The sequence below is a fragment of the Salarias fasciatus genome, chromosome 18 (assembly GCF_902148845.1).
Source record: "Salarias fasciatus chromosome 18, fSalaFa1.1, whole genome shotgun sequence".
In the NCBI taxonomy this organism is placed as follows: Eukaryota; Metazoa; Chordata; class Actinopteri; order Blenniiformes; family Blenniidae; genus Salarias; species Salarias fasciatus.
In genome coordinates, this window is record NC_043762.1 from 2,410,505 (window position 1) to 2,429,955 (window position 19,451).

The window sequence follows — 19,451 nt, forward strand, 5'->3', positions numbered from 1 at the left end:
AAACCAGCGAGTGACTTCCAAACAATCCCAATCATACCACTTACTACCTTTCAAATTCCAAATTCAACTCCGGCATTCGTTTCAGAAGCTCCTGCATCCATGTACCAAGCTCAAAATCCTGGCATACAATCGAAGACCACCACAAACCAAACCCTCAAAGCTTCAAGTCCACCATTCATTCCACAAGCTGTACCAGTTCCCGTGGCTCATCCACAGCCAAATTCTGATCTTGTTGGTATTCTGGCAGAAGCAATCAGTGCTAATCGTCTTCCTACTCCAGAACCTGCAGTGTTCATTGGAGATCCTTTAAAGTTCAAAGACTGGCAGTTATCCTTTGAAACCTTGATTGAAAGAAAAAACATTCCAAAAAATGAAAGACTTTACTATCTCAGGAAGTACCTCGGAGGATCTGCAAAAAGAGCAGTTGAAGGATTTCTCCTCATTGGCACAGATGAAGCATATGATTCAGCTTGGAAATTATTGGAGAAGCGGTTTGGAGATCTATTCACAATAGGAAAATGCTTCAGAGACAAGCTTCACAGTTGGCCTAAAATAAGCTCTAAAGATGGAAATGAGTTGAGAGAGTTCGCTGATTTCCTTGGGAGTTGCGACGCTGCAATACCACTCATAAGATCCTTAGAAGTTCTTAATGACTGTATGGAAATTCAGAAACTTTTGTTGAAACTTCCAGATTGGTTAACCACAAGATGGAACCGCACTGCTATGAAGATGCGACAAACAAATAATGGAGAGTATCCATCATTTCACACATTTGTGGAATTTGTGTCTACTGAAGCTGATTTAGCTTGCGATCCTATAGCATCAATGCAAGCACTCAAAGGTTTGGAAGCAAGTAAACCCAAACACACACGCAGCCAAGTCATTCAGGCAAAAACGCTCACTACAAACTCAAGTCACTCAACAACTTCAGGTCATACAAGTACGGTGACCTGTCTCTTCTGTAAAAGAAATGGTCACATACTCGACAAATGTTTCAAGTTCACAGAAAAGACACTCCAAGATCGCATCAAGTTTGTACAGACAGAAAAGCTGTGTTTTGGATGTTTAAAAACTGGACATCATTCAAAGAAGTGTGACAAAAGGAGTACATGTGAAAAATGTCAAAAAGGACATCCAACATGTCTACACAATGACAAGTTCATAGAGCGTAAGAAGGCAACATCTACAAAGAATGAGGACAACGCTCAAGACAAGGACAAAGCAGACAATAAAGAAGACAAACCAGAAGCTGCAATATCTAACAGAGTCACTCAAGAGACTTCAAGCACAATGACATCCTCTATAATACCCGTTTGGGTCTCGTCTACAAACCACCCAGACAAAGAAGTCTTGGTGTATGCGCTCCTCGACTCACAGAGCGATACATCCTTCATCTTGGATGAAGTAGCCCAGGATCTCAACACAGATAAAAGTAAAGCCAGTTTGAGACTATCCACTATGTCTGCGAAGTCAACCATTATACCATGTGAGAAGCTGGTAAACCTTCAAGTCAGAGGATATAAGCATGAAAAAAGAATCACATTACCACCCGTCTTTACAAGAGAGTTTATTCCAGTTAACAGATCACATATTCCAACATCCGAGACCGCCTTGAAATGGCCCCATCTTGAAAGGCTGGCAGATAAGTTACCTCCACTGCTCAAATGTGAAGTTGGTCTGCTTATCGGCTATAACTGTCAACAAGCCCTTCTACCAAGAGAAGTACTCACAGGCAAAGAGAACCAACCTTTCGCACAGCTAACTGATCTGGGCTGGAGCATAGTTGGTTGCTCATATCAAGTTCAAAATGACAATGATGCTATTGGCACAAGTCACAGAATCATTGTTCGTGAAGTAAGTCCTGTCTTACAACCACAGGTTGAACTCAAACAAGAAGTGCACTTTGTGTGTAGAACTCAAGTGAAAGAAGTCAGTCCAGTCGATGTGATAAAAGCTTTGGAATCTGATTTTTCTGATCATGCAACAGACGACAATCCAGTCTCTCAGGAGGACATTTTGTTCATGTCAAAGGTGACCACAGGCATAAAACAAAAAGAAGACGGTCACTTCGAGCTCCCACTACCATTCAAGACAGACAATCCAAAGCTTCCAAACAACAAGCAATATGCTCAGCACAGATTGTCTTCATTGGAGCGTCGATTGAGAAAAGATGAAAAATATTACAAAGATTATGTCAAGTTTATGGATGACATCATAACCCGCGGAGATGCAGAAAAGGTCCCAGAAGAAGAAGTGGACAACGAAGCAGCATGGTACATTCCACACCATGGGGTTTACCACCCCCACAAGCCTGCAAAGATCCGTGTGGTTTTTGATTGTTCGGCCCGCTTCCAAAACACATCTCTCAACGACCACCTTCTGACCGGGCCAGATCTTACCAATGCGCTGGTCGGAGTGTTATGCCGATTCAGGAAGGGTCCCATTGCCTTTATGTGTGATGTGGAGAGAATGTTCCACCAATTCCATGTGGTCAAAGAACATCAAGACTATCTAAGATTTCTCTGGTGGGATAAATGCGACCTCGACTCCAAGCCCTCAGTGTACAGGATGAAGGTGCACCTTTTTGGAGCAGCTTCATCTCCTGGGTGTTGCAACTTTGGACTTAAACATCTCGCATCGCAAGGCAAAAACAAGTTCAGCAAAGAGACTGTGAAATTCATCCAAAGAAGCTTCTATGTTGATGATGGACTCGCTAGTGTGAACTCAACAGTGGAAGCTATACAGTTAGTTGAAGAATCAAGAGCACTTTGCAGAACAGGCAACCTACATTTACATAAATTTGTGTCAAACAATAAAGAGGTGCTTGCAGCAATTCCACAAGAAGAACAAGCGTCAGCCAAAGATCAAGATATGGCTCTTGGAGAAGTTCACATCGAACGTGCACTCGGTGTGCAATGGTGTGTCGAGGCTGACGAATTCCAGTTTAGAGTACAAGTGAAAGCAAACCCATTAACAAGAAGAGGGGTGCTTTCGACAGTCGCTTCAGTTTACGACCCCCTTGGGTTCGTTGCTCCGTTCATACTGATTGGAAAGCAAATACTACAAACGTTGTGCAAAGACAAAGTGAACTGGGATGATGATCTTCCTGACCATGTTCTACCACGGTGGGAAGCTTGGTTGAGAGATCTGCCCAAATTGGCAGCTCTAAAGATCCCTCGAACCTACTCACAAGACCATGATGTCACACAATATGAGTTGCATAACTTCTCAGATGCAAGCCTCGAAGGGTATGGTGCATGTGCATACCTCAGAACAATAAGCAAGGAAGGACAGATCACCTGTTCTCTTGTCATGGGTAAAGCAAGAGTCACGCCCACTAAACAGATGACCATCCCAAGGCTCGAACTGTCATCAGCTGTGACTTCAGTTCGAAATGCAGATCAGATCAAACGAGAACTTGAAATCGAGAATCTCAAAGAATTCTATTGGACAGATTCCCAAGTCGTACTGGCGTACATAAACAATGATGCAAAAAGATTCCACACATTTGTCGCCAATCGAATCCAACGGATAAGACAAAGCACCAGTCCTGAACAGTGGCAGCACGTCAGCTCAGCAAACAACCCGGCTGATCATGCTTCAAGAGGTTTAAGTGCAAGTCAACTAAAGGAGTCAAACTGGTTAAAGGGCCCTGATTTCCTTTGGAAACAAGATCTTCCAGTGAAAGAGGAAACGGTGGGAGAAATCGAAGAAACAGATCCTGAACTTCGTAAAAGTCATACACACACCATTCATTCAAAGGAATCAAATCCACTACTGGAATGTTTGAAGAAGTTTTCAGATTGGTCAAGAGCAATAAAGGCAATCGCCAGACTCAAAAGATTCATCAAGGAGTATAAGGGTGTCCTACAAAGAACAAACAAAGAGACAGATCTTGAAGAGAGAAAAGATGCAGAAGTTTTCATCTTCCAGCTTGTGCAAAGAGAAGCTTTCTCTGAGGAAATAAAGAAAATCAGATCTGGAAAGGAAAATACCTTACACAAGCACGACAGACTGAGACAGCTAAATGCTTTCCTGGACAAGTCAGATGTTCTCAGGGTGGGAGGAAGATTATCTCAATCAGCCCTGCATCATGATGTTAAACACCCCGCAATTCTCCCAAAAGAATCACATGTATCAGCCTTACTTGTGAAACATCATCACGAACGTGTACATCATCAAGGAAGAGGCATGACTATGAATCAATTGCGTGCAAGTGGAATTTGGATCTTAGGATGTGGAAATGTTGTTTCTTCACACATCTACCGTTGTGTAAAGTGTAGAAGATACAGAAAGACAACAAACGTCCAACAGATGGCAGATCTGCCTGAAGTGAGAACAGAAACATCTCCTCCTTTTACATATTGTGGCGTCGATTGTTTCGGTCCATTTATTGTAAGGGAAGGAAGAAAGGAAGTCAAAAGATATGGATTATTGTTTACGTGCCTATGTTCACGAGCTGTACACATTGAAACACTCGACGACTTATCGACAGATGCTTTCATGAACGCCCTTCGAACTCTGATAGCCATAAGAGGCCCTGTCCGACAATTAAGGTGCGACCAAGGTACTAACTTCATGGGTGCCAAGAGAGAGTTTTTGGAGTTAATGAAAGATATGGATCAAGAACCACAAAGAGCTATCGGCTGTGAGTTTGTGATGAACGTTCCATCAGCTAGCCACATGGGAGGCATTTGGGAACGCCAAATTCGAACAGTGCGAAGCATACTAACGGCAATGCTGGACAAATCTTCCCATAGACTTGACACAATTAGTCTCAGAACATTTCTTTATGAGACCATGGCAATCATCAATAGTCGACCCTTAAGTGTTGAACATCTAAATGATCCCACGGGTCCAGAACCACTAACTCCTAACCATATATTGACAATGAAATCTTCAGTTATTCTACCGCCCCCTGGACAATTTTGCAAGGATGATTTGTATTTGAATAAAAGATGGAGAAAAGTCCAGTTGCTAGCAAATGAATTTTGGGAAAGATGGCGGCGAGAATATTTGTTAAATCTCCAACAGCGACAGAAATGGCAAAAGGTTTCAAAAAACCTGCAAGTGAATGACATCGTGATACTACAGGATGACAACATTCCCAGATGTAAATGGAAGCTCGCCAGAGTGACAGAGACTCTTAAAAGTCAAGATGGCAAAGTTCGAAAGGTGAAGTTGAAGACAAGTGAAACCACCTTTGACAAAGGAAAACCATTGACGAGATTAATACACTTAGAACGACCTATTCACAAAGTCGTGACTTTACTTGAGACTGACACAGAAAACAAACTCGGACTCAAACTTGACACTTCTTAGAAAATCACATTGAGAGACAATTGGTGATTTTGGTGGGAGTGTAAGTGTCATCTAAATGATTTAATAAACATGAAGAAGTTAAATGTTGCAAGTTAAATGAAATTCATATTTTGTACAAATGAAGAAATGTCTTTTGTTTAAAGTTCATTATTGTTAATGTAAAGATGAGTGTATTTGATATTGTGTTTTTTTTTGTTCCTTTCTTAAATGTTTCATTGTGATACCGCATGTTATCGCGAGGTTTGGCTCAGAGTGTGAGAGGCTGCGAGAGCTGTGTGTGTTCAGATGCGCAGAGAGCTGACTGAGCCACGTTTGTAGCAGCTGTGCCAAGTAGCCAGCGACATAAGGTATTTGTCATGATGTAATGTAATGTAAGACACGATCAATGCTGTAAATATGTTGTTCTGATGTGATACTGTGATTGTTTAGACTGCACGAAGCCGCAGATGTAACCGTTTCAGACCTCCAAGATGGCAGGCGGCCACGAGGTAGCATTCTTTTCAACATTTGTAAATCAATGGTGATTGTTTAAGGTGCCTGAAACTACTGTTTTTATGCTTTGTAGTTTTCACGGCGTTGCTAAGCCACAATAAAGCGCCCGTTTGAAAGAAGCCGTGCCTGTGATGTCGTCTTGGAGCCACATAAACGATGCCCGAAACACTGGACCCTCATCCATCCGTTCAGCCGAGCAGCGAGCGCCATATTTGTTGCGTCATTAGTTGTTTCTCTTCATCCAGATCCCAGCTGGAAAGCCCCTCTCTCACTGCGGCTGCTATATTTTCACCTGTGTGGTCACTGGGGAAGTAGGTCTCTTCCAGGCAGCGAGCTTTGAGATTGAAGTCTTCATCAATAAAATGCACCGTCAGGCTTTGGTAAGGTTCAGCTGTGATTCTTGACCACAAATCCGTCGTGGTCGAAAAAAACTTCACCGCTTTGAGCTCCGCGACAACTTTGTCTCTGCACTTCTTGTACAGCTCCGGTAGTGCAGTCTGGCTAAAAAATGTGCGGGAGGGCATCTTGTACCGTTTGTCCAGGGTATTTATCAATGCCATAAACCCGCGCTTGGTCACCACGCTAATAGGCATCATGTCTTTGGCGATAAACTCTGTTAGCGTCCGAGTGATATCCGCGTGCCGCTTGGAGCTGCGCTCGTAAGGGGTGACGCTTTCATAGCACTCCGTCAACGTCCCCTGCCTTGTGGGATTTGGCTCGCCCTGCGCGCTGGTGCTCGGTTTATTTGAGACAACGCTGTCGTACACGGCTCTGTGGTACCTTTTTAGGTGGCTGAACAGGTTTGAAGTATTGCCCCGTGAAGTGGCAACGGGAGCACGGCCTTCTTTACAGAGGACGTGTCGCTGCTCCACATCTTCTTTTTTAAATCCAAAATGCTTCCATACCAAGGAAGTGCCGTTTGTTTTCGGGACTAATGTCCCGGTGCTTGTGTCCTCCTCGTCTGCCGCTGCCATGGTGCAAAACGAGGCTCGGGGAGCTACTCCAGTTAGCGGCACCTTGTTAACAAGCAGTCTGCACGGCGCCCCTCTGACTTCAGTTAGCGTCACGTGACTGTCGTATCGCACACCTTCCGGTGCGCAAATCACGTTTTGTAATATCACGAGATTATCGCAAATGCAATATATCGTTCAGCCCTAATTACGATGATGAAAATTATTTTAAACAGCTTATTTCACTTCTACCCGATTCGACGCGTTATTATCTAGTCTTGGGAGGAGAGTTTAATTGTTGGCTCGATCCTCTTTTAGATTGTTCTTCTCCTCATGCTGCAGGTTCTGGGTCTGCCTCTGGAACACCACCTGAGGGCAGGGATCTACAGCCAGTAAGAGGAGCAGGCAGCAGACGGCCCCACATGGAGACTGATGGTGATGGAATGACATTCTCTCTCAGGTCGAAGTTGGTTTAATTCTTTTAATGGAACTCTTCTAAAAGCAGCTTGTTTCCTCAGACTCCAGAAGAATACCTGGCAGCCAATGACATCCCAGTCCTGGAGAGATCGGCCCTGTTGGAGACGCCCAGCAGTCTGGATGAGTTAGTTTATGTAGATGTTCTCTGCGGTGTTCATCACTACTGACGGCTTGGATTTCTTTACTGATCCATATCAGATCAACGATCTGGAGCTGATCCACTGACCTGACTGTGTTTCCTGAACCAGATGCATCCAGTCACGGAGCCTGGTGAGCTGGAGGACCGGAGGCTGCTGGTGGACCTCCTGAAGCAGATGCTGCATCTTGACGGGCTCAGAGGATCAGCATCCGTTCTGCACCACGTCCGGCAGCTCTCAGCAGTACGTCTGCTCACGTTCACGTCTTTTCTCTTGACTCTGATCCACTGACTGACTCTCACTCTTGATCCAGTCTGAATACCTCACGGGCTGAAAGCCATCGAGCGGAGGAGTCAGAAGACCGAGGCAGCTGCTCAGATGTGTCACTCTCTGGACGTCCTCAGCTGCTCAGTCCGAGCAGTGACACTTCATCCATCTGCTCCATCAGCAGAATATCCAGACTCATCCTCCCTTCAGAGGATGAAGAGGCAGCAGACCGAGGCAGCAGCTCAGACATGTGTCTGTCTGGACTCTCTGGGTCTGCTTGATTCTGTCCGGTCACCAGTATTTCTGGACTGAGTTTCTCCTCCTTCAGGCCCGTTGCTCCAGAACCAGAACAGTTTCCTGCATCTCTGGAAGCAGCCAGCATGTTCAAACCCTCAGCTGGCTGCTCTAAAACCATGAAAAAGAGAATCCACAGCTTCTTCAGAGGCATCAGGAAAACATTCTGCTGCTGCTTCTGCCCTCCAGCTGAGGACTGAGTGTAACCGATGTGTAGAGCGCAGCTGCATTTTTCTTCAGCCTTTATTCTGCAGAAGAAATGAACAGATATAAATTCTCCTGTTGAAATTGTTTTCCCCTCTGCACTCTGCTCCCACAGCAGGTCCTCTACAACTGTATAACACATCCAGAACATACATTTTCAATACGAATTTGTGAAGAACAAAAAAGTGAAGACCAATGCCACCTGGTGGCCACAACCAACAGTGTGTCAGGGTGGGGTGACTGGACGGAAATAGAACTTCAAACCTGAAATAAAACACATACCTGCAGAAGAAATGAACAAACACAAATTCTCCTGTTGAATTTGTTCTCTCCCTCTGCACTCTGCTCCTAAACACACAAACAAGGACAATGAACACCCCAGCTGCGCTGCCTGAACACAATGTGCTGACAGCTCGTGTCAAAAACATCTATAAAACCTCTAAAAATGGCTCAAACAACACAGCACAGCTTGACATCAAAATAATGCACGGTGGTAAACAATATGCACCCAAGATTACAACATAAAACGCTAAATATATAGAGAAAACAAGATATCAGAGCAGCAAATTACCCCGTAACTCACCCACAGCTGGTCTGCTACAACTGTGTGGGAGAAGCTACGGAAACCCGGAAGGAGCAACAGAAGGCCGAGAGGTACAAACAGAGCAGAGCGCAGAAAAGTGATTCAAATTCACAAAATAGTGGGAAACAAAAAGAACTCATTGAGATAAATTCAAAAACATTGAAAATAACACTTTCAACTCCGTTACATGAGTATCTTCTTCATTGCTCACTGACTTGTAAATAAATGTGCTGATTTCTTGTTGAACTGCAACAGAGTGCTTCAGATTATTTTCAGCTTTTAGAACGTAGTAGAAATAAGGAAAACATCATGAAGCAAGCAGGAGTCAGACCTCAGGCCGCAGGTTCTGTGTCCAGCTCGTCCACTGCAGGAAAACAAGACTTATTGTCACTTCTCAAACACTTCTAGTTCCAATCACAAATCATCTCATCCAGCTACAACATGACTGCTGTGGTCCTGCTGTAGAAGGAATCATTCATTGTTAGGCAAGGAAGTTTGTTTTTGAACAGGATTAGTTTGAGGTGGAGAGGGATGCTCAGACTTCTTTTATTTTCCCCTTGTGCCAACAGATTGAATAACAACATGTATGGGATGATGTGTCTCCTTCTTAATTTTAATTAATAAACGTCTGTCAGGACCCAGATTATATAGTTATCATGATATTTTCTTTTGAAGATCATCAGAAGTACTTTGTGTTATTCTTACCCCTTGATTTGAACTCATGCTCACTGGATTGTGACAACTTGTGAGGAAAAACAAAAGACAAATACACAGTTTTGATCAAACTTTCAGTAACACTTTACTTGAAGCACCCGGTATAACACATTATAAGTGTTTATAAGTAGTTATAAACACTCACAAATGATCCCAATGCTTTATAACTCACTATACAGCTTAGGGTTAGGGTTAGGATTAGGGTTAGGGTTAGGGTTAGGTCCTGGCATTGTGATCATCTATGAATGTTTATAACTATAGCTGCATGTGTTATAATGGCATTATAATGCTTTATAAATGTACTTATAATGTGTTATAGAGGGGGGCTTCAAATAAAGTGTTACCAAACTTCCTCTTGGAATCACAATGAATTTACAGTTTACATGTGGTATTATTGAAGGTTTAACTATTTACATAAAGTTTCATAGATGGAATAAAAGGTTTTCAGCTTTACTATTGAGAAATAATTGAAACTGCATAAACGAGTCCTTTTCCAGTTGAACAATCGTTCTGTCATTCAGCATTTAACATGATAGCTCTTCAAATAAAGATCTGCTGAATGAGGACCACAGCAGTAAACTGCTCAATTCCTAGAATGACTCTTCTTCTCTATAGATGCATCTGTCAGATTTTTTTCTGCCCCATGTTGACAAAATGTTAATCTCACACGTGGTTTACACACATAATGGATTAACCCAGCGCCCCCCCTCCAGACTCCAGACACTTCCACCGTCCACACATTAAAAATGAATCTCACAAAGGAACAAAGAACCACGAATACCAGCATGAAACTCTGCAAAGCTGAGAAGAAGAATTCCTGCGTCGGACCTCCATAATCAATAAAGTGACTGCTTGCTTTTCCCCATGCAGAGGCTGATTGAAAAACAAGACTGTAAAGAAGAATTCACGAGAGACAGCAGCCATATCCCGTTTGACAGCTCCTGAGGAATAAACCTGCAGGCAAAAACAGAGCAATCATCACATCTCTACACTGAGAACAGATATGAGAACCAGAAACTGTGAAAAAGGCTCAGACTGTGCTGAAGAAGACAGAAATATGAGTCGTGCTGCTGTTTAGAAACTTAACATTTATCAGTCAGCTCCTGGGACTGAATCACTCTTCTTTCTTTAATCTGGGAGACGTGAACTCTGTGCTTTGGTGAGAGAAGTCTGTTAAACGTCCTCCCTGTTTTCTTCAAAACTGCAACAGGCTTACACACAGACACTTGAAAAAAGTTACAGTTTTAAGAAGATTGTAGAAATATTAGTGTTTAGTTTGTGTTCATATAGAATAAGGAGTTGTGTTGACTGGTCAGACGTGGGATGGCTCGTCGTCAGGCTTCTTTGATTAACTCCTTTAGTGCTTCTGACCAGTGGCTACTGATCTCCATCCGTAACCTACAGACCTTTAAATGGACTTTTCCCCTTTCATTGCTTCTTCCTGTGATTCTTTGACAGGGGAATCACACCCACAACAGAACGATAACCTCCTCTACCTGCAGCAGAGTGGGCTGCTCAGCATTGTCGGCTTGAATTTATCCACCAGTCAAAGCAGGACAATGACCTGAACCTGAACAGCGACGTTTCCATGCCATATTCTCTATAAGCTTTGAATAAAACATTTAGAAAATATATACATAGCCTTCCTTGTGTGAAACATATTTGTAGTATTCCTCACAAATTATTTTTATTTGCCAAAGAGAGCAAGAACTATGACTTAACATAAAACATTAGTGAGTTTAGACTTAATTTCGCCACTTTGAGATTCAATGTTACAGTAAACCCAGTTTACCTCTGATGATAAAGATGCTTTATTGCAGGTTCAATCTTTTTTATTCCCATGCTGCAGTGCAACCCGATCTATAGACCTATAGCTCTATAGACAGAGGACGGTTAGGAGAGCATCATGGTTTACAAAATGAAAAGTGCTTATAATTATAACTCTTCGGGGGGGGGGGGGGGGGGGGGGGGGGGGCGCTGTGTAGCACTGATGGCGTAGGACGTGTTTTCCAGCGGCTCCTCGGGAATCTGACATTTATTTGATTGTTTACACCACCAACTTTTTTCTTCACCGGAGCCTAAAGAGTCCTATGAACATACCCCATCGCTTGGTTACTGGTAATCAGCGTTACAATGAAAAAAACAGACGGAATGGCGCTTCGGAACACGACGAGCAAACCTGACCATGAGGTAGCGGCTACAGCTAATCCGGAAGCTAACCGTGCACTTTTAGCGGGAGACGATTGAAGAAATGCGTGGAGACATAATAAATAGCTTTCATGACATTGTCTCTGACGTTGTGAAAAGAGAGATCACCGGGGCCCTGGCACCTCTGGAGAAGAAGATCACTGCTTTCTCCAGTGCTATTCATGACCTGGAGCTATCGGCTAGAGAGCAAGATGGGAAGCTAACCAGCCTGCAGCACGATGTCCGCAAACAACAGGAGCAACTCGCTGCTCTATCTAGAAAATGTGAGCACTTGGAAGGTCGGTCTCGACAGAATAACATCAGGATCCTGGGAGTTCCGCAGGGAGAAGAGCGACTCCGTCCGACCGAGTTTGTGGCTGGGTTTTTGCAGAACTTATTACAGCTGGATGAAAAGCCCATTCTCGACCGGGCACACCGCACTCTGCAGCCGAGACCTGCGGAGGGGGCACGTCCGCGAGCCCTCATTGCTCGTGTCAACATGTTCCAGGGAACGACATCCTTCGCAAAGCCAGTGCGCAATCTCCCCTACACTACAATGGGAACGGGAAGCGGGTGTTTATCTTCCCGGATGTCACGGCTGCAGTGGCAAAAAAACGAGCGAGTTTCTCCAGTGTTAAGATAGATAGATGGATGGATGGATGGAGGGATGGAGGGATGGAGGGATCTCTTATGGCCATAAGGTGAGATCTGAATTGCACAGCTCTATGTTTGATGTTTCCATCTGATTATTTAGATGTTTCTGGCAACAAAATCTACAGTACACCAAGTATTTTTATTATTTTGTTTTTTTTTAATAAAATGAATGATTTCAGTGTGTGCCTAACTACTTTATGGACATTTTTGAGCACATTTCAGCTATGCTGTGATAATAATGTGATAATTTTGAATTAAATTATCTTATTACAGCATTACATCATGAACTGCATACATAAAAATAACTTGAAAGCAGTGATGCAATTAATGGTTGCTTAGCAACAGTGAACTTGAAAGGGGGTGATGCTATGACATCATCACCACATGTCCCCTTGTTTATTCACATTCAGACAGAGGTGATCACTCGTCTTAAGACAGCTCGGTCAACTGTTCCAGAGTTTATTTTCGTGAGTAGAGACAGTATTTGGATAGTTTTTGAAGCAAGCAGCCGGCATCCCTCAGGAGACCCTAAGCACAGCTCAGTCAACTGTTCCAGAGTTTATTTTTGCAAGCAGAGACAGAATTAGAAAATAGTTTGTGTAGCAAGGAATTGCCATCTTTCAGGAGATCCTATTCCACACAAGTTAACTCGCCATGAAGTTACACCAGATTCATAGCATTGGTGCAGGCCTGCGGAATGTAGGAAACACATGCTTCCTGAATTCAGTCTTGCAATGCCTCACCTACACGCCTCCGTTGGTTAATTACATGATGACGCTCGAGCACTCCACAACATGTGTAGAGTCAGGGTTCTGCATGATGCGCATCATTCAAAACCACATCGATGAGGTGTTCATTAACGCTGGTGGCGCCATTGTGCCGACCGGGGTCCTCAGAGAGCTCAATACAATTGCAGAGCACTTCTGTTTTGGAAACCAGGAAGATGCGCACGAGTTCCTGAGGTACACGGTGAATGCGATGCAGAATTCTTGTTCGTCTGCAGTCCAATTGGACAGCGACAAGCCGGAAACCAGTTCAATCCACCAAATATTTGGCGGCTGCTTGAGGTCCAGAGTGAATTGTTTAAACTGCAACGCGACCTCAGACAACTTCGAGCCTTTTCTGGACATTGCTCTGGATATCGAGGGCGTTTCCAGCGTCTCCAAAGCTCTGGAAAGATTCGTCACTCCAGAGGAACTCAGCGGTGAGAATGCCTACAGATGCTCCAACTGCAACAACATGGTCACTGCCACAAAGTGCCTCTCAGTACACCAGGAGTCCAACGTGCTCACCATCGCACTCAAGCGATTTCACTATGATGGAACAAAAATCACAAGGAAAGTGAAGTATCCAGAGAACCTCGACTTGAGACCGTTTATGTCTGAGTCTGAAGGGGAGCCCCTGGGCTACAAGCTGTATGCTGTGCTGGTTCATCGGGGACGCAAAAGTTATGTTGGACACTACTACTGCTACGTGAAGGCAAGCGACAGCAAGTGGTATCATATGGACGATGAGAAGGTGTCCATCAGTGACATTGAGACGGTCCTCAAACAAGAGGCGTACGTCCTTTTCTACATCAAGTCCACTGATGAGAGGACAGGTGCGAACCACTCGACCAACAACACGGTCCACAACAGCACTGACTCCAGAGGGCCAGAGCTGCAGCGTCATGTGGCAGAGATTGCTGACAGCCTGATAAGTTCGTCCTCAGAGGAAACCGTTGCTGTGAATGGACCGAGGAATGACAGGAGTCAACCGAAATCGAGAAAGAGACTCAGGAGTCACGAGCGTGACAGGTATCGTCCCCATCAGCACAGATGGACAGAAGTGGAGTATAGATGCTGTACACAGGACAGACAGGCCCAACAGCTGCTCTCAGCCAAGGATTTGGATATTGAGAAAAATGACGAGGCCGACAGGGACAACTGGAAAACTACAGCGCAGCTCGAACCAATCCAGGAGACTGAGAGGAAGAAAAACATTGATATCGACGCCTGCTGCACACAACACATGGAGACGGTGCTCCAATTAAAAACGGAGTTAGAAACCACAGTCAAACAGATGGCGGAGGAGAGACGACAGTTCAAGGAGGACATGCAGCAAATGAGGGGTCAACACAAGGCAATGATGTCCAGTTTGGAGAGGACTGTAAGCCAGCTTCAAAAGGATCTGAAGAGAGAAAAATCCAAACAGAGCCAGACGAGGGCTGAACTTCTCGCTTCCGTCAGGGAGATAAAAGAGGCGAGCCAGCGGGCCATCTCAGAGGAGAGGAAGGCCATGGACCAGCTGAACCAGAAGCTGGACGCTCTGCAGCAGGAGGTTGACGCTGCTCGCCAGAAAAAAAAGAACACACTGTGGAAAAGAATCTGCAGTTTCTTCAAAAGGAAGAAAAAGTCCGCTTAAAGCCGACACCTGCACCGAGTGCAGCTTCATCTGCCCATCACCTCCATCCACCTCTTCCCGTCCTCAGGAGAGGCGCTGCGAGAGAAAGAGAGAGAAAGAGAGAAAAAGAAAAAGAGAGAGAGAAAGAAAGAAAAAGAAAGAGAGAAATAGAGAAAGAAAGAAAGAGAAAGAGAGAGAGCAAGCGAGCGAGCGCTTGCTGTACGTGGGCTTCCGTAGCAGCCACGCAGTGTGTCCGTGTGCGGCTGCCGTACCCCATGCGCGGGACTCACAACATCAGATCATTTCAAGTGAAAATAAAGCTCAGAGTGAATACCACCCCCCCACCCGGCGGAACGGGTGAGCACTGCACCCCCCTGTGCAGCGTCTGCGAGGGGTTTTCTCCGGGTTTCTTCCCACAGGTCACAAAACTGATCAATAAATCTATTAAAACTGAATAAATGAATGAATGAATGAATTAACGGCAATGAAACTTTTTTTAAGAAGGACCTTCACGAGTGCCCCGGAGCAAAGTTTGGTCTGCTCTTTCAAGAAAAGTAAAACTAAGAGATACCACACTTTTTCTTGCACAATTAAACAGGGCGTTCTTAGCCAGTGTTCCTTTTTGTGTGGAAAACAGAAAACTGCTTCAAAATTTTTTTAATCAAACAAGTAGAATCCATGGGGCCAGCCGGCTTATCTCCCTCCATATAGCTTTCTTCTTCTGTTTTGATAAATTAATTGACGCCAGGCCTCCTCTGCCTCCTGTCTGCTGTCCGTCCATGCTTCACATGTCCTCGTGGGTGTGCGCTGCGCGTTGGTCCGCGTGACGTAAAAATCGTCATGAATTTCTGTTCGCTCAGGTCCGCGCAGACCGATCCGCGGACGTCCGCTCAGCAGCCAGATTTTGAGATCGCGTTGCGCGATCGCGGCAGTCTACGCATGCGCCAGAGCGCCACAGAAAACAAAACATGACGGTAAAAGTGAAAGTAGACGGAGCTCCAGCCTGATGGCTCCACTTAAAGACACCGAAAGAGTGAAAAACTGGTGGAAAGAGAGAGAGACTCTGTCTGGAGGGAGGAGAAGGTCTGCAGACAGAAGTGAAAGTAACTAATCGCTCCGGCGCCGGACGGACCAACGTCTTTCCTACTGCTGCACTATGTCAACTGACAGGTCTTTGCCAGCCAATGCTCTAGGACATGAAATCCGTTTCACCAGCTTCAACTGTAAAGGCCTCAACAACCCCATGAAACGGAGTAAGGTATTGTACCACATACAACAACTGGGATCACATGTAACTTTTCTACAGGAGACTCACTTAAGGAACTTACATCATGCAAAGCTTAAAAAGAATTGGATTGGTTATATCTATCACTCTTCATTTAACAGCAAATCCAGAGGAGTAGCAATTCTTATACACAAATCCATTCCATATGTACATTCACAATTAATATCAGATCCTAGTGGAAGATATGTTATCATCATGGGCTCCATTTGGAACATTCCCTTAGTTTTAGCCAACGTCTACACTCCAAATTACGATTAGGGCTGAACGATATGGGGAAAATACTGAATTGCGATATGTCCCCTCAATATTGCGATTGCGATATAGAATGTAATATTTAATTTAGTCTATTTTTGAAACAATTATTTCAAAGTTAAAACACTTTTTTCTGAGGTTAGTTCTATTTGTTAGAATAAAAAGATGTATGACTTGTAACCATCTGAACTTTATTAGAACACTCATGAAAAAAATACAACATAATCTGTAGATTCAAACTTTAAGACACTACAAAAAACAACTTAAGACATGTGACCTGCACAAGAAAAAAAAAATTAGCCAGAGATAAATAAATGTGTTGTCTTAAATAAATGTAGTAAACCTCACTCTACTGTGAACACGGGAACATGTGATCACACAAATCACAGTGCACAAGCACAATACTGTCTGCCACACTTAACAGTCCTTACAGATTCTTTGCCAAGACGACCAGCATATTAACTTTTGCTGGCTTCGAGGAGGAACGAGTACAGGTAACAATATTTCCTCCTGTGCTGAAAAGACGCTCCGAGGGAGCACTTGTGGCAGGTACACTGAGGTATTTCTGCGCCATGATGCAGAGCTGAGGGTAGCTGATCCTGTGTACCCTCCACCAGGCCAAAGGATCCTCCTCTCCATCAATGACTGGAGTCATCATATAGTTATTGAGCTCTGCCTCAGCAACTTCTTCCAGTTTGGCAGCCGCAGGAGAAGCAAACCCCAGAGACCTCTTTCCTTTTTCTGCTGTGGGCCGTGCACTTGGAGGCTTTCAGCTGCCTCACTACGGGCTCTCTTCTCCTGGAAGACAAAAAAGAAGCATCCTTTAATATTTTTTTGCAAATATATTTTCATGCAGAATTTTTTTAGTAATAAATATTGATTATTTACCAGATGATATGTACGCCTTGCTGTGTCGACCATCTCCATTTTCAGACGGGATTTGAGTGTCGGGATGTTGTCTGCGCTGCTGTACTGTTTTTTTTTTTTATCTTGAATCCAGGAAACAGGCAACATCCAACAGCTCCTGGATATCTGGGTCTGCATATTTGTCGTTGAGATACTCGAGGACTTTTGTTTTGATGGATTTGGTTAAGTCGGTGTCCTCAGCATCTTCAACCAAGACTGATGTTGCAAAAAGGTGGAGTACTGGCTTGAGGTAGGAGATGCTTATGTACTCTTCTCCAGAAAGGGCGTCTGTGAATTCCTGAAGAGGACTCAATGCTTTGTGGATTGACTCCAGCACTTCAGTATCCTGCCAGGTCGGGATGAGGGAACGTGCATGTCTATCACCAGACACCTGTGAAATGGCTTTGGCCTGTTCCAGCTCTTGCGATCATTTTTTTCTTTTGATCCCCATCTTGTAGGGCAATCTGTAATGAGGTTCTGCTCAGGGATGCTGAGCTCCCTCTGCGCCTCAGTCAGGGCTGTCTTCTTTTTCCAACTGTGGGAAAAGTGTCCCACCAGCTTCCTGCACATCCTGTTGCCCCTGAGACTCTGTCGTCTTTGAGTGCATTTTCTGTTTCTCTCTCTCTCTCTCTCACACACACACACACACACACGCACACACGCACGCACTCACGGCATGAACTTACCATTGGCAGGATGTAAACGATGCCCGAAACACTGGACCCTCATCCATCCGTTCAGCCGAGCAGCGAGCGCCATATTTGTTGCGTCATTAGTCATGATCGAGACTTGTTTCTCTTCATCCAGATCCCAGCTGGAAAGCCCCTCTCTCACTGCAGCTGCTATATTTTCACCTGTGTGGTCACTGGGGAAGTAGGTCTCTTCCAGGCAGCGAGCTTTGAGATTGAAGTCTTCATCAATACAATGAACCGTCAGGCTTTGGTAAGGTTCAGCTGTGATTCTTGACCACAAATCCGTTGTGGTCGAAAAAAACTTCACCACTTTGAGCTCCGCGACAACTTTGTCTCTGCACTTCTTGTACAGCTCCGGTAGTGCAGTCTGGCTAAAAAATGTGCGGGAGGGCATCTTGTACCGTTTGTCCAGGGTATTTATCAATGCCATAAACCCGCGCTTGGTCACCACGCTAATAGGCATCATGTCTTTGGCGATAAACTCTGTTAGCGTCCGAGTGATATCCGCGTGCCGCTTGGAGCTGCGCTCGTAAGGGGTGACGCTTTCATAACACTCCGTCAACGTCCCCTGCCTTGTGGGATTTGGCTCGCCCTGCGCGCTGGTGCTCGGTTTATTTGAGACAACGCTGTCGTACACGGCTCTGTGGTACCTTTTTAGGTGGCTGAACAGGTTTGAAGTATTGCCCCGTGAAGTGGCAACGGGAGCACGGCCTTCTAGGACGTGTCGCTGCTCCACATCTTCTTTTTTAAATCCAAAATGCTTCCATACCAAGGAAGTGCCGTTTGTTTTCGGGACTAATGTCCCGGTGCTTGTGTCCTCCTCGTCTGCCGCTGCCATGGTGCAAAACGAGGCTCGGGGAGCTACTCCAGTTAGCGGCACCTTGTTAACAAGCAGTCTGCACGGCGCCCCTCTGACTTCAGTTAGCGTCACGTGACTGTCGTATCGCACACCTTCCGGTGCGCAAATCACGTTTTGTAATATCACGAGATTATCGCAAATGCAATATATCGTTCAGCCCTAATTACGATGATGAAAATTATTTTAAACAGCTTATTTCACTTCTACCCGATTCGACGCGTTATTATCTAGTCTTGGGAGGAGTTTAATTGTTGGCTCGATCCTCTTTTAGATCGTTCTTCTCCTCAACCAGCATCACTCTCACACTCTGCTAAAGTACTTAAATCTTTTATGTCTGAGTTTGCTGTTTCTGATTCCTTTTGCTTTCTAAACCCTAAACAGAAGGCTTACTCCTTCTTTTCTTCTGTACACCACACTTTACATGTACAGATCTTTTTCTACTTGATAACCGACTGTTGTCTTCTCTTATAAATTGCAAGTACGAAGCTATCGTTCTCTCTGACCATTCTCCTGTGTCTATGACCTTAAAACTTTCTCCCAGACCTGTGGAACAAAAATTATGGCGACTAAACGTTCGCTGATTGTCAAATGAAAACTTTGTGTCTTTTGTTGAATGGCAGATTGACATTTTTTTGGCTAATAACAGGGGACCTGATATTTCAGCGTCATTATTATGGGAAACCTTAAACGCCTACATTAGAGGTGAAATAATCTCTTACATAAAGTTTGAGCTTAAATTACAAAAAGAAAAATGATCCAACTTAACTAGTCATATTTCCCAACTTGATAGTCTA

General features: G+C 44.4%; 1 pseudogene; it reads left to right on the forward strand.

Moving 5' to 3' along the window:
* Positions 1-11,591: 11,591 nt before the first annotated feature.
* Positions 11,592-19,227, forward strand: LOC115405388 (ubiquitin carboxyl-terminal hydrolase 42-like; annotated as a pseudogene).
* Positions 19,228-19,451: the final 224 nt, after the last annotated feature.